At 46.3% G+C, this 15,593-nt stretch overlaps 2 pseudogenes across 1 annotated transcript in view; one reads left to right on the forward strand and one right to left on the reverse strand.

Moving 5' to 3' along the window:
• Positions 1–15,593, reverse strand: part of LOC125528359 (ABC transporter C family member 10-like) — a 49,987-nt pseudogene that overhangs the window by 17,736 nt on the left and 16,658 nt on the right. Inside the window, exon 9 of the transcript XR_015609901.1 lies at positions 1,665–1,866. The product of XR_015609901.1 is annotated as an ABC transporter C family member 10-like (transcript). The remainder of the gene's footprint in view (positions 1–1,664; positions 1,867–15,593) is intronic.
• Positions 3,229–5,071, forward strand: LOC147958184 (protein FAR1-RELATED SEQUENCE 5-like; annotated as a pseudogene).

Raw genomic sequence — 15,593 nt, forward strand, 5'->3', positions numbered from 1 at the left:
TCCCCACTCGCGCCCCAAAGCCCCACTTTTCACCGGATTTAGAGAAAGTTGACGCCGGCAGTACCACCCCAAACCCAGCCCCCTGGGAGTAGCTGGGCGTGCCGGCGATGACTTTTTCTTGCGGTTGGCCCACTGTCTGCCTCCCACAACCTCTCTCCTCTCTTTTCCTCTTTCTTCTCGCCTGCCCCTCTCTCTCTCTCGAGCGCGGAGCGCATCGGCGCGGGGCGGAGCGGCGCTGGAGGAGTCCGGTGTCCAGCTCGGGCGGGCGTGGTCGGCGTCCGGCGTGCTTGAGGAGCCCCGAATCCCTCTCCAGCGCCTCGTAGCCGTCCGGGGAGGCGGCCGGCAAGCCAGCGCCAGGGCGAGCTCTGGCGAGGACGAGCGGGGCCGCGTGCGATGCAACGCGGCACGGGGCCAGGTAGCGGGAGGTGCGGGGGACCCGGCGACGAAGGACCGGGGCGCAGCTGGCCCGAGATGAGGCGGGCGTGTCGACGGAGCCTCCTGCCGACCACGGAGCAGCAGCCGGCTCGGGGGCAGGGCCGGACGCGGGCGCGCGAGAGCTGAGCGCCGAGGGATCGGGCGGAGGCCGGGCCAGTGCGAACACGGCCGAGGCACGGGAGCGGAGGCCGAGTGGGGCGGTGCAGACCTGTGCGGATTCGGGGTCGATGTAGGCGCCCCTTTCCTCCTCCTCCCTCCTCTCCGTCCTCGTCGGCGCTGGCCACGGAGGGCGCGTGTGGCCAGGCGCGGGCGGGCGGCGGGCGGGCGGGCGCGGGCAGGCACGGGCGCGGCTAGGCACCCCCCTTCCTCCTCCTCCCTCCTCTCCGTCCTCGTCGGCGCCGACCACGGAGGGCGCGCGCAGCCAGGCGCGGGCGCGGCCAGGCGCCTCCTTCCTCCTCCCTCCTCTCCTCGCTCCTTGACCTCGCGGGCGGTGTGGCTGCTGCACATGCCGTGGCGGGGCTCGCGCTCGAGCTCGATGGAGGGATGGTGGTACGCGGCGGCGAGGCCCGTGCCAAGGAGCGTGCGGCGGACGGTGGCGGGCGTCCTCGATGGTGCTGGAGACGGTGTCGAGCTGCGGTGCCGCCACGCGTCCTCGAAATGCGTTTTGGGTGGGGGGACGGCTGGGAAAAATTTCGTCCCAGGGTCAAAATCTTCGCCGGCAGCCCCCCAGGCGGCGAAAAAAGCCTCCTGGGGGGCCAACGGCTGGAGATGCCCTTAGCATTCGAAATTTGTCCAAAAAAGAGTGTACTTCTATCTTCCCAATGCACCTTGAAGTACAAAAAAATGCTACCCTCTCATCACACAGGAATCAAACCTAATAACATTTAACACATGGTCTCCTCATTTTCTACATGCACTTAGCTCATTGGAGGTGGGGGAATTAAAGAGGAGAGAGATAGTGGTCGGCACCTTTCCAATGCATTTTCTACTCCGTTCCATAATATGTCTTAAAAGTTCTATATGCCGACTTAATTGAGGATGGAGGGAGCATCTACTAGTGGAGGGATTATCAAGTAAATTTTCTTATAACAAAAGCTTATTAGAACTCACTCAAAAGGCAATGGAAAGGTAGCAACATTTACATGGCATGAATCTAACATTTTTCGCAAATTAGTTGCACATTGATGGCCAATAAAACAAGCTAGTTATCAAAAATTTCCAATATTTACCAGGGCGAAAAGTTCCTCGTGGAAGGAGGGCCATGACAAAAGCAGAAAAAGAAAGAACTGCAATACTCATTATCTCTAGACATAGAATCAACCATTCAGTTGCTGCAAAATTATAGAAATATGGACTTGCATTCTTGTCAACAAGATCCAAATTGTTAGCAAAGAATCGATCTTCTTCCTCAAAGGCCCTTATTTTTATGAGCTGTTTTACGGTGATTGGGTTAGTACTCGGAGTACTTAGCAGTACTTACATGTCTGATCACGTCTAATTTTTATTAGCTGTCAGATCTTGCGGGGAATTTTAATCGATTAAATTTAATATGTTAATTGCGATAAGGGCATAATGGTCCAGGGGGAAATATCTTTTCTTGAACCGATCACCTGAGGACCAGATCCATGTCTACTCGATCCAGTTCAGAATCCTCCTCCGATCTATTCGTCGCCGCTCGCCGCTCCTGATCTTCTCCGTCCTCGACCTGCCCAGCGAGAGGAATAAATTCATCGTCCTCGTCCTCCACCCAACCAACCCCAGCCCCCCACGCCGTCACCGAAGAAGAAGAAGGCCGGATCTGCGCCGGCTGAATCGGCGGCGACCGCGGCGGGCGATCCCATCTCTTCGCGCGTACCATCCTTAAGGTATGAATTCGGCTTGGCGTTCAGCTCGTTCTCTTGGCCGTTGCGCCCCTCCACCGTGCATGCAGTACAACCTCAACCCCACAAGATCCGGGTACGGACTAGAACAACGAATGGAAAGCTTCATCGTGGCATAGTTTCTCTTGAGCTAATCGCATCATGTTTGTTTAAGTAAGATGTTGAGGGCATTGCTTACTTCCTTTGGTACCGCAGAAAAAAGTGACTTACTTGATGTTTGAGATGAGATATACTAAAGGAAGATGAGATACTGGTTCCATAGTTCACTTAATTTAGTTTATTAAAGTCATCATCACTTTAGGTTTGCATAGTGCATGAAATATAGTTTAAAGGAAGATGAGATACTACTTGTTGGACGTTGATGATTGGTTTCCCTCACATGTCAAACGAGCAAAGTCTATTCCATGCACTTGTCTTTGCCTATGAGCTATTTTACACCTGCAACATTGATAAACAGAAAGATGTTGATGATTGGTTTCCCTCACATGTCATATGCTGGAAGACATGGCGTATGCAAGTGATGAGAGTATGTTCGAGTATGTAAATGTTGTCAGCAAGATGTTTGATAGTGAGGCCGAAGGCTATGAATTCTACAACAAATATGCTCTTGAAAAAGGTTTTAGTGTGAGGAAAAGCTACGTTGAGTGGGATGGATCCAACAAATACATAATTTTAAGGAAAATTGTGTGTAGTCGTCAAGGGTTTCACGAAGAGAAGCACATGAAAAGAAAGATGGAAGATAGAAAGAGGAGGCCACGAAGTTTAACACGTGTTGGGTGTAATGCTAAATTGGTCATTACGAGACAGGAGGAAACCGGTCGGTGGTTTGTCAAGGATTTCATCGATGAGCACATCCATCCTCTAGCCCCACGGGATCTTTCTTGTCTGCTGCGTTCGCACAGACGAATTAGCGATGAGCAGAAAGCGGACATTGCGGACATGGAAAAATGTGGGATCCGCCAATAACGTATTATGGATATTTTGTGCTTTCAATACGGTGGATTTTATAAGGTTGGATGCATAAAGAGGGACGTTTATAATTTCTGCCATGCTAATAAGCAGGAGACAATCAGTGCCGGTGATGCTAATACGGTGATCATGCACATGATGGCGAGGCGAGAGCGAGTTGTGCATTTTTTCTTCAAGTACTTGGTAGACGAGCATGGCCATCTGAAGGGACTGTTCTGGGCTGATAGTCAGTCGCGACTTGACTACGAGGCTTTCGGAGACGTCATTGTTTTTGATATCACATACAGAACCAACAAATACAATCTGCCATTTGTGCCGTTTGTCGGGTTGAATCACCACCGCAGCACTGTTAATTTTGGCTGTGGTATAATTTCTCATGAAACAAGCCAGGCATACGAGTGGATGTTGCGGACCTTTTCTGATTGCATGGCACAGAAGCATCCAATATCTGTGATCACAGATGGGGACCTTGCAATGCAGAGAGCAATAAGGGTGGTCTGGCCAGACTCAAACCATAGACTATGTATATGGCACATTCAGCAGAACATTGTACGCCATCTGCATGATGACGACATAAAGGAGGAATTCAGATCTTTCATTTATGATACTTCTTCCATTGAAGAGCATGAGATAAAATGGATACAATTCTTACAACAGAATAAAGTAACCAGTGGGGAGTCTTGGCTGCATCAGATGTATCAGATGAGAAAGTTGTGGTGTGCTCCATATCTTGAGGGGCGTTGTTTCCTAGGATTGAGCAGCAATCAGAGGAGTGAGAGCTTGAACTCTGTGCTACATACGCATCTTGAGGGTAAGATGTCGTTGTTTGAAATGCTAGAGCACTATGAGTGTTGCCTTGCATCGTGACGGATTAACGAAGCTCTCCATGACATCGAAGCCTTGCAGTCCGTTCCATTTATAGAGGAAAATGCTTCGCCACTTGAGAAACACGCCGCAACAGTTTTCACACCTAGTGTCTTTAAGATGGTCTTATGGAGCATAGATGCTGTCAGCAAATGTCAGATCAGAGAGATACTAGATGGATCAGAAGATTCCACTTATGTTGTGTCCAAACAAGAAAGAATGGATAAAAAGTTTGGAGTGCGCATTGAAGAGAAGGAGGTCTTTTGCACAGGGTGAGTTGTTCTTGCCGTAAGCTGGAATGCGCAGGCACACCATGTTCCCACATTTTTTACATATTGGGGATTTTAAAACAAACAATTCTGCCAGGTTGTTGCGTTCCCACTAGGTGGACTATGAATGCAAAATGTGCATACACACCTACCAGAAAAAACCAGATGTATGACTATTCTGTAAGCCTGCAGAGGTACCGCGAGTTGCGGAATCGTAGTCACGCTGCAAGTTTCAAGGCATGCCACTCTGATGAGGACTATCACCGTCTAAAGATGCTTTTGCAAGCACAACATCATGGCAAGCAATCAAGTTTTGAACAAGCTGACAGTAAGGAGTCAACTAATGCTCAGCATAACAGCATTAGGTTTGGCCCGTTGATGCCGCACTCGGAGAAAGTTGATAAGGTTCTGGGTCCCGTGCATGTGCCAGGACGAGGTGCACCGAAGAAAAGGCTGCAGGCAAAGACAAAGAAGTCAAGATCACAGAATATCTGTGGCTATTGCAAGAAACCAGGTCACAATCGACGTAAATGCGCTAAATTGCTAGAGGTACGAAATATGTTCATATTTATTTTTTGCATGTGTTTTACACATAATTGATGTCCATGTGATTTATTGTAATCTTCTGTGTAGGATCTCGAGGCTAAACTGTGATATCTACATACAGCATGAACCGACGATGAGCCAAAGAACGTCGTGTGCCATTCAGCTTTGTGTGACGTGGTCTTTACATTCTATTTCATCGTGACAGTAATTTAGTGGAGTGCGGTTGTACTGCCATGTTACTGTATTAGTTCGAAATCTTTCGTTTCCATTTTCTGTGTGTATCATTTGATGTCCAACTTTAAGAATGATGATGTATTTCGAACAGGAATAAGGGCTAGCATGGAGCACTTGTTATTGTCGAGTAGAATAATTATTGTGATGTATTTCTGCACGCACACACGGCCGCCAGACGGATCTCCCGTGCGATCCCACGGTCTGCATGGCTGGCTTGGTGCGTGTCCATCGTTTAGGCGAGACTACCGACGCCATGCATGCATGGCAGGCCGTTTTCCTACGTCGACCCAAACACCGGCCCATCCGAGGTTGCAGCTCCGGACGGCCCACGTCGCGTACGATCTCGCACGTTGTTCTCGTATAACTAAAAATAGTCCCACCTCGCCCCTCGAGCAGCTCCTTTACCTGCTTAAATACCTTCATCGAGGTGATTTTAACAAGCGTTGGTGGATGAATATGATTCTTCACCCTTACTATGGTTGTCATGCATATTCTTCATTTACAGAGCAATAATGACTGACGTATTTTTTAAATAAGCAGGGCCCACTGGGGTGTGCTTGGAAATCTTTGAGAAACCTCCATGCACGTTCATCTTCGCTGCATGCAAATCGGGCGGCAGCCGCTGTGCCAGTAGCTGTCAAGGCCTTGATGAATCACTATTCACATGCAGGTCCCCGACTCTTGCATGCAGGTCCCAAATTATCTTGTACATGGTGACCCACATGTGCCAAACATGTCTATGAAAGAAAATTTTGAAAAAAATTATTTTACAATGCCCCCTTGAGGCATAGACCGATGTTTTCAGCAGTCAGTCTAGAGGGCATTATAAATTCAAAAAAATTCAAAAAAAAATTCAAAAAAATACAAAAACTTGGAAACCTAGTTTTGTTTGTGGAAGAGATCATCTGTGCCAAAATTGAGGTGATTTGGAGGTGGTCGAAAAAATGCCGGCATTCCGGAGGGACCATTTTGTCCAACTTAAGCCAGTTTTTGAAAAAAGGTGAATTTTTCCACCACCTCCAAATCACCCAAATTTTCTTGTACATGGTGACCCACATGTGCCAAACATGTCTATGAAATAAAATTTTGAAAAAAATTATTTTACAATGCCCCCTTGAGGCATAGACCGATGTTTTCAGCAGTCAGTCTAGAGGGCATTATAAATTCAAAAAAATTCAAAAAAATACAAAAACTTGGAAACCTAGTTTTGTTTGTGGAAGAGATCATCTGTGCCAAAATTGAGGTGATTTGGAGGTGGTCAAAAAATGCCGGCATTCCGGAGGGACCATTTTGTCTAACTTAAGCCAGTTTTTGAAAAAAGGTGAATTTTTCCACCACCTCCAAATCACCCAAATTTTCTTGTACATGGTGACCCACATGTGCCAAACATGTCTATGAAAGAAAATTTTGAAATTTTTTATTTTACAATGCCCCCTTGAGGCATAGACCGATGTTTTCAGCAGTCAGCCTAGAGGGCATTATAAATTCAAAAAAATTCAAAAAAATACAAAACTTGGAAACCTAGTTTTGTTTGTGGAAGAGATCATTTGTGCCAAAATTGAGGTGATTTGGAGGTGGTCGAAAAAATGCCCGCATTTCGGAGGGACCATTTGGTACTTAAGCCAGTTTTTGAAAAAAGGTGAATTTTTCCACCACCTCCAAATCACCCAAATTTTCTTGTACATGGTGAACCACATGTGCCAAACATGTCTATGAAAGAAAATTTTGAAAAAAATTGTTTTCGAGGGCCAAAGGGCCCACGTCTCCCCTCCAGAGTTTTCGAGGGCCAAAGGGCAGGACGTTTGAGTTTTGGAGGCAACTCCCCACGTCTCCCCTCCACTGGCAACTCCCCACGTCTCCCCTCCACTGGCAACTCCCCACGACCACGACACAGGTAACTCCCCTCCTATTCCATTGCCGCTCCATCTTCCTCCCTCTGCCTCCCTCCTCATTCCATTGCCGCTCCATCTTCCTCCCTCTGCCTCCCTCTGCCTCCACCATCAAGCAACTCCCCTCTGCCTCCACCATCGCTGGACAGGAGGGCAATGGCGGAGGAATCGTGGAGCAACTCCCCTCCGTCTCCCAAGAGAATGGCGGAGGCATCGTGGAGCAACTCCCCTCCGTCTGCCAAGCATCACCGTGGTGAGGTGTCTGGCAAGGAGCCGCTGGTGGTCGACGACGACGTTCCGGTCCCCGGGCAGAAGCAGGACTACACCGTGCCGCTCATGGTTGATATCCACCTGAAGGAGAAGCTGGATGTCGTATGCACCAGCAATCCAGACAAAGCCGACAAGAGGATCCGCGACATGAGGAGGCTCGGCGGCATGGTTTCTCGGTCGATCGGTGTTGATGTCGAGTATACCAGGGAAGACCAACCTCCGCAAATTGCTGCAGTTCTGCAGTTATGCATGGAGGATCTCGTCCTGGTATACCACATCACCGCGGCAACCAAATGGTAAAAACATCCAGTTCTGAAGTTTCTGTCTAATTAGTAGTTTCTGAAGTTTCTGAAGTAGATGCAATAGTTCTGAAGTTCTGAAGTAGATGCAATACTGGTTCTGAAGTTCTGAAGTTTCTGTCTAATTAGTAGTTTCTGAAGTTTCTGAAGTTTCTGAAGTAGATGCAATAGTTCTGAAGTTCTGAAGTAGATGCAATACTAGTTCTGAAGTTCTGAAGTTTCTGTCTAATTAGTAGTTTCTGAAGTTTCTGAAGTAGATGCAATAGTTCTGAAGTTCTGAAGTAGATGCAATACTAGTTCTGAAGTTCTGAAGTTTCTGTCTAATTAGTATTTTCTGAAGTTTCTGAAGTAGATGCAATAGTTCTTTTGTTCTGAAGTAGATGCAATACTAGTTCTGAAGTTCTGATGTTTTTGTCTAATTAGTAGTTTCTGAAGTTTCTGAAGTAGATGCAATACTAGTTCTGAAGTTCTGAAGTAGATGCAATACTAGTTCTGAAGTTTCTGTCTAATTAGTAGTTTCTGAAGTTTTTGAAGTAGATGAATTTGATGCACCAGATTAATTTGATGCAGGCCCAAGGAACTCCGCCCGCTCCTGCAGGAGAAGAAGCTGTACACCTTTGTTGGCTTCTCCATTGGAGGTGACAAGGAGAAGCTGAAGTTGTCTGGTTTGGAGATCAACCCCGACAAGTACGTCGACATGCAGCGCAAATGGAGAGTTCCAAACAATGGAAAGAAGTGGCAGTCTTTGGCTGAGTTTGCAGCCAGCCTCATCCACCCATCCTACAAGGAAATGAAGGGGAAGATCAACAAGAAATTGGACCACAAACGATGGGGGGACAGCCCACTGCCAAACAACCTCATCGAGTACGCAGCAAAAGATGCGTACGTCACCTACGAGGCATGGAAGAAAATCAAAACCGTCAAAGAAGGTTTGGAGCAATGGCAAGAGGCGGAGGAAAATTGGGATGACCCCTACTGTTGGGGATATTGAGTTGTTTGTTGTATTATGTGTCTCAGTTTGTAGTTATGTGGTTGAACAAGTTTGCTTTTGTTATGTTGAACAACTTTGCTTTTGTAATGATGAACAAGTTTGCTTTTGTTAAGTTGAACAAGTTTGCTTTTGTAATGATGAACACGTTTGCTTTTGTTATGTAGTTATGTGATTGTTATGATGCTGGTGCAGAACACTTATGGTTGTGATGTGATGCTACTGCTATATAGTAGTGGCGCACCACATGACAGGTGCGCCATTAGTGTCCATTCCTTCTATAGACTTTTTCCTAGTAGTGCAAAATGCAGCATGATGGACTGGCTGCAATGGAAATAATGGTGACAAATGCAAAAAATGAAATATGACAAAAAAGCCCGCCTACTTGCTGCTTAAAGTTCACAATTCAATGGCCTGCATACGACTAGTAACCCAATCATTTATTGGGCTAGGATGTAGAGGCCCGTCAGATTGTGATAACAGGTAGCAAGTAGGCCCACAGGGCAGGGACGGAGACGGTTAGGAAATGTGCTGCCCGCTTTAGAAAGGAACTTGAGAGGGAAAGCTCAGCCCGCTATATAAACCCGTGCTAGCTCCGCTCGCTCGGCGAGGTGGGACTAAACTCCCTGCACCCCTGGGATGTGCCCGGCACGACGCTCGCTTGGGCCTAATTCGGATGGGCCATCCCATGCCAGCCTCACCCGCTGGGTCGCTGGATGGAACGTTGGGCCATCTCGTTGTCTGCGCCTGAGGCATGCATGCATGGGAATGGCGGCGACGTGGGTTTGCATGCGCGGGTGGCGGACGTGAACTTTATCTATCCGAACTATGTTATGATTTCTACCCGAAAACAAGCTCGCGTGCGACGCACGCCTCTCGCGTGATACGCGATTCCGATGCGACTGCGTGCCAAGTTTTATAGATGGAAACTTCTTTAGATGCAATGCCATCTCAAAAACAACTCAGAAACAACTGTATGATTGATCATAAAACAAATGCATTGTTGTTCAAAGAACTGTCTCATGAATAAATTGTACCATAATTGCGAACATAGTGTGAAACAGAAAAAAAATGTTTGTTTGCAACAAAATAATCCTGGTTTGAAGCTTAAACTGGTTGAAAAACAATTGAGCCTACTCCATATTGTCTTCTGCACTGCCAAAATCCAGTGACCTCTTGCGTTGCGTCGTTGGAGATTGCGTCGGGCTTGGCGACGACCCATATGCTTCAATCTTTTTCTCTTTAACATCAATGTAACCATACAACTTAAGTTGTTCTTGGTCTTTCTCTGCCAACTCTCTAGCAAGACCCTCCATTTCTTGGATTCTCACTTCCTGTAGAAAACCATAGGAATTGTATTAGGAAGAACTCAAAAAAGACGTAGCCATAAACTAGATGCATGTAACATGTAAAATTTGAACCTCTGAATCAATGTCATCCTCGGGAAAACAACCCGTAGTTCTATTGTACACAATGTACAGGTGACATGTCTTGCTGCCATTCATATCAGAAAGCATTTTTTGTACATCATCTGGTCCTGCAATCAAGAACATTCCTTTTGGCAGCTTCCACGCAGACCCGAGTAAGAAGTAGTACAGTTCTGCTCCCAGCTTGCAACCAAAAGTATCTCTCATTTCACTCATAATGAGATCGTAGGTCACTTTGGCGGGTTCAAAAATTCTGACTTCTGTCGGGTGTTCATCAAAGTATGCTCTTGGGACATGTGACATCTCATCATCCCTACTAACAAAAAATTCCATGACCAGCACCTAGTATCTCACATCAGAGTTAATACATTCAATGAGTAAAGGGGCAAACATAATTTTTTATGTGCATAGCAACATTGCGGCGTTGTTACCTGCTTTTGTGGTATGTATCCTTCATGTGGAGTGACTGGGGATTGTGCCATCTCAAACCTTCTCACCTTGTTATGTGGAATGTATCCTTCATGTGGTGTGACTGGGGACTCTGCCATCACAGGTTTCTTATCCTGCGTATGAAACATCGACAGTGGGTTTACACACAAGTTTTGAAAGGTCATACCATATCTTGGGTATGCATCGTTGCGAGGTACTTACAAGGGGAGAATTGACGATATGTTGTTGGGGTGGACTGATGTGGCATTGAACGGGTGACTATCGCAATGTCTCGAGTGAATGGCGACTGTGCCGTCTCATGATGCTTAGCCTACATACAATCGCCGACATAATGTTGCCACAAATTGAAGATGTTTGTATCATAGAATACGTAGGTCCTTAATATATAGAATCGGTGCGAGATACTTACAGGGGGAGAATAATTGAAGACATGTTGTCGGGGTGGCTGTGAGATCGCACGGTCTTCTAACATATGTCCTTCCAAGTGGACCTTCTCCAGCATGGCCTTATAATCCATGTCCGACCGCTCCTGTAGCAGCTTACTATCCATATCCGCACGTGCCTGCAACACATACGCATCCATCCTGACTCGCTCTGTCTGTATAATACTGTCCACAAGCTTCCGGTCCTTCTGCAACGTTTGATGCATTTCCTTGTAGCCAAGGACAAACTTTTTTTCCATGTACTCACAGTCCCGCTTATACTTTTCTTCAATCTGAAGACGCATCTTCACCATCTTACGGGAAAACTCCTCACGCTCCTCCTTTATCATCCTGTCCACGTATGAACGTTCTTTTTTCAGTTTCTTATCTACCTCATCGCGATCCTTTTGCACCTTCAAGTCGATCTCCCGGCGCGCTTCATGCAAAGACTTGTCGTACTCCGCACGGTTGTTATGCGCCTCTGAGACCATGGTCCCTACAGCAACACATATACCCATAGTATGAAAACTGTATCCACAACCTCATCCAACTAATTCGAAACAATACGACCGTGATTTTTTTTTCAGAACCAGTTCGTACGATCAAATACTACAAACTATCAATCAAAAAGCTCTTGCATGACATCTTGTACTCGAATTACACCAGAACTACTCAACTATGGAAAAACCTGGATTTTCTAATCTCTTTGGAAATGACTTCTTGGTCGAATCAATGGAAAAAATAATCAGCACTGCAATCGAAGATGGGAGGAGCCGTGGAGGAGACCTTTTTAATCCGGCGTCGGCGTGGTCGCTTGAGAAGCGATGGCGCGATCCCGGCGATGGCTATGTGAGGAGAAACAAGGTAGATGGGGGTGGTTAGGATAGGGTAGATATGCGGTATAATGGGAAGGTATATATCTGTGATTGTAGGGTTAATTAGTTATTTTGAAGTAATGCGCTTCGATGCAAGTTTTTTTAACGAGCGTGATCTTTTCGGGGCTTCCAAAACATGTGCACTGACCGCGGGTCCAACCACATATCACAGAAGCCCGAGCCATTGCCGTGCCCGTGCCAAGCCGCCGCCCACCATTTCCTCCCTTTCCCTTGCCCCACCAAATTGTTATTCTTCTCCGGCGACGAAGCCTTCCATCGCCGGCGGACGGTGAGAGACGAGAGATGTCCATGTCCAGTTCGGCCTCTCCGTCATCATGGCCACGGTATGGTTCACTGCCGATGACTAGATGCCCTGACTGCCCACGCATCGCGCCACTGAAGCGTTTGACAACCATATTGGAGAAGAATGGAAACCATGGGCGGGAATTTGTGAAATGCAAGAGCAAACCAGAAGCGGGGAAGGTTAAATCTATGTTCTGTTGTGTCTTTTTGCTATAAATTCTGACCCCAGATTTATATTTATTTCCTCAGAATTGTGATTTAGGGTTTCCCTTCCCTATTTCAGAAGCTGAAAACATGCAAGAATTTTGAGTGGCTGGATGAATACGTTGAGAGGCTTCAAACGGATGGCTTAATTGATTTGCCCATTGATTTGAGGCACGGGGCAACCCTAGAGGCAGATCTGCCATCGGCGGTGGATAATAAGGGCTATGCCAATGTTCCTCTGATGGTGGCGGATGCGGAACTCAAGGTGGAATTGAAGAAGATGAACAATAACTTAAGGCAGTTGATCGATCTGAATAAGCACGCAAATCTGATGGCCGCGGGATTTTATTTTTCAATAATTGTTGTGGGATTTGTTTACTTGTTGATCCTCACTCATTAGAAGTTGTTAACAAATTATTTCAGTCAGCTTCTGTATAAGCAATGTCATTTGTGCTTAATGCCTTGTATGACCAGACCAAGGAAAAGCTCATTTGTAATCTATTGGAAAGGACAAATAAAATTGAAAACTGATTTCTTGTTTCCAAAATAAAATTTGTGCTTAATGCCTTGTATGACCATATTCTGCCATGTCTTGGGGCACAACACGATGAGGCAGTTTCTGTTTGAACAACGAATTTCTTATGTTAGCAAATTTGTAACTTATTCTTCTCTAAAAAAGGAAGAGCAATAAATTCATTCCAAGAATTTGCAGAAATAATTGTCAACCCATTTTCGTTGGTAACTACGAGATATTTTTGGCGCAATTAGTGGCTAACTGGTTTTTTTTGAGGAATAGTGGCTAACTGGTTTTTTTTGAGGAATAGTGGCTACTTGGTTTGATACATGCCAAACATTACGTTCAGATTAGTTGCATTATTTCGTTCATTTTTTACCCAAAAAATCTATACAAAGTGTTAATTGGACAATGTGAACAATGTGGCACGAAGGTTTTCGGATGGTACCGGGTGGAATCCATTGTAAACCAACCCTAAACCCTAAACCCAAAAAACCAAAAAACCCTGAACCCTAAACCCTGATAACCCAACCCCCCTACCCACCCACACACACACACACGAAACCGTAAAAACATTCAAAATTTTGCCCCACGTGGAAACCATTATGCATGAATTCACTATGGGGTCATGGGATGCCATGAAGAAAGTTAGGGATCATTAGTACATGTACACACAAGTACGATCTCTGACACGCGCATTTCCGGTCCCTGTACATGTACATGTAAACCAACCCAACATCGATCCGGTTCAGTGGATGGATGCATGCTCTATGTGGCACGAAGTATGTCGGCCGAGCCAGTCGACGGACCAGATCGATGCTACCGGAGGGATTCCATTGTAGACCAACGCTCGACCTATGTCCAGTGTGTGTGATAGGTACACTGTAAGACAAACATAGATCCGTCAACCCTAAAACCCTAAACAGTGATAACCCTAACCCCCCACTAAACCGTAAAAACATTCAAAATTTTGCCCCACATGGAAACCATTATGCATGCATTCTCTATGGGGTCATGGGATGCCATGAAGAAAGTTTGGGATTATACACGCAAGTACGATCTCTGACACGCGCATTTCCGGCCTAGCATGTCAACACCCCGAAAGCACTAGCTGGGTCCCTCACCTGTATGAAACCAACCCAACATCGATCCGGTCCAGTGGATGGATGCATGCTCTATGTGGCACGAAGTTTGTCGGCCGAGCCAGTCAACGGACCAGATCGATGCTACCGGAGGGAATCCATTGTAGACCAACGCTCCATCAATGTCCGGTGTGTGTGCTACGTCCACTGTAAGACAAACATAGCTCCGTCAACCCTAAAACCCTTAAACCCTAAACCCCGATAACCCTAAACCCCCCCACTAAACCGTAAAAACATTCAAAATTTTGCCCCACATGGAAACAATTATGCATGCATTCTCTATGGGGTCATGGGATGCCATGAAAAAAGTTTGGGATTATACACGCAAGTACGTTCTCTGACACGCGCATTTCCGGGCTTGCATGTCAACACTCAACCCTAAACCCTGATAACCCTAACCCACCCCCACTAAACCCTAAACCCTAAACCCTGATAACCCTAACCCCCCCACTAAACCCTAAACACTGAACCCCTAAACCCCTAAACCCTAATAACCCTAAACCCCTAAACCCTAATAACCCTAAACCCCTAAACCCTAAACCCTAAACCCCTAAATGAGTTGACAAGATTTTCTTATTTCTTTATATCATTTATCCAAATCTCACATAACTCACGTGGCCCACCCCTCCCTAAATCCCGCGATTACAGCTCCGCATTCTAACCACCCGGGCCGTCCGCACCTCCCACGACCGCTGCAAGATCAGATCGGAGACGCCGGTCGCCCACGGAATACAGGAGTCGGCGGCCACCACTCGCCGCCCACCGCCAACGTGATCTGAGGGCTCAGACATCAGTGTTCTTCTCACCGCCTCCTCCTCGCGTGAACGCGCCGTTTTTCCTTTGCGCCATCGACCACGCTATACCGGCACTTATAGTTTCCCACGCACTAACCGCCGCCATCTACTCGGTGGCACCGTCTCCGAGATAAGGTCTTACCTGATCGTAGCTCTTTATAATCGTTGTTCGCCGCTCCTTTAGTAGTTGAACCCTCATAGGTTTTGCACCCAAATAGGTTTTGTGCTTAAACCCATAAGTGGATCATATGTTAAATGACCCAGTTAATTTTGTGAAAATTAATTCTCTTCTAATTTTGTTATACATTTTCCAATTTTGTTCAAATTAATTCAGCCGGATTTTATCATTGCATATGAGCCAGCAATGTCAGTTTCAGATACGAACCTTCATAATGGAGAAAAGCCCATCTCCGAAATTACCGATGCGGTAAGTAATTGACTGTTTGTGTACAATCGTTTCGTACACATAATTCATGTGTACTCAGTATAATTTAATGGCATGTAACAGGAACTCGCCGAAAAGCATGCTCATATGAAGTTAGTATGCTCACAGACAAGGTTCTAAAAAACCATGAAACTGTTGTCACAAGACCACAAAAAGTACATCATATCAGAAACCAGTCTTGGAGGTCTAACCCAGATGCATGAAGTGACTCTACGGCGCATAATGTTGGTTAGACTAGCCAAGAGCATAGATATGGACACGCAATCCATTACCATCGGTAAAACGCCAATTCCTATAACAAAAGAGGACGTGCAAGGTATATTTGGCATTCCGATAGTAGGGGAGGATATAGAGCCACATCTGGAAATGCAAAC

This window comes from Triticum urartu, chromosome 7A (genome assembly GCF_056163025.1).
Source record: "Triticum urartu cultivar PI428250 chromosome 7A, HENAU_Tu73, whole genome shotgun sequence".
In the NCBI taxonomy this organism is placed as follows: domain Eukaryota; kingdom Viridiplantae; phylum Streptophyta; class Magnoliopsida; order Poales; family Poaceae; genus Triticum; species Triticum urartu.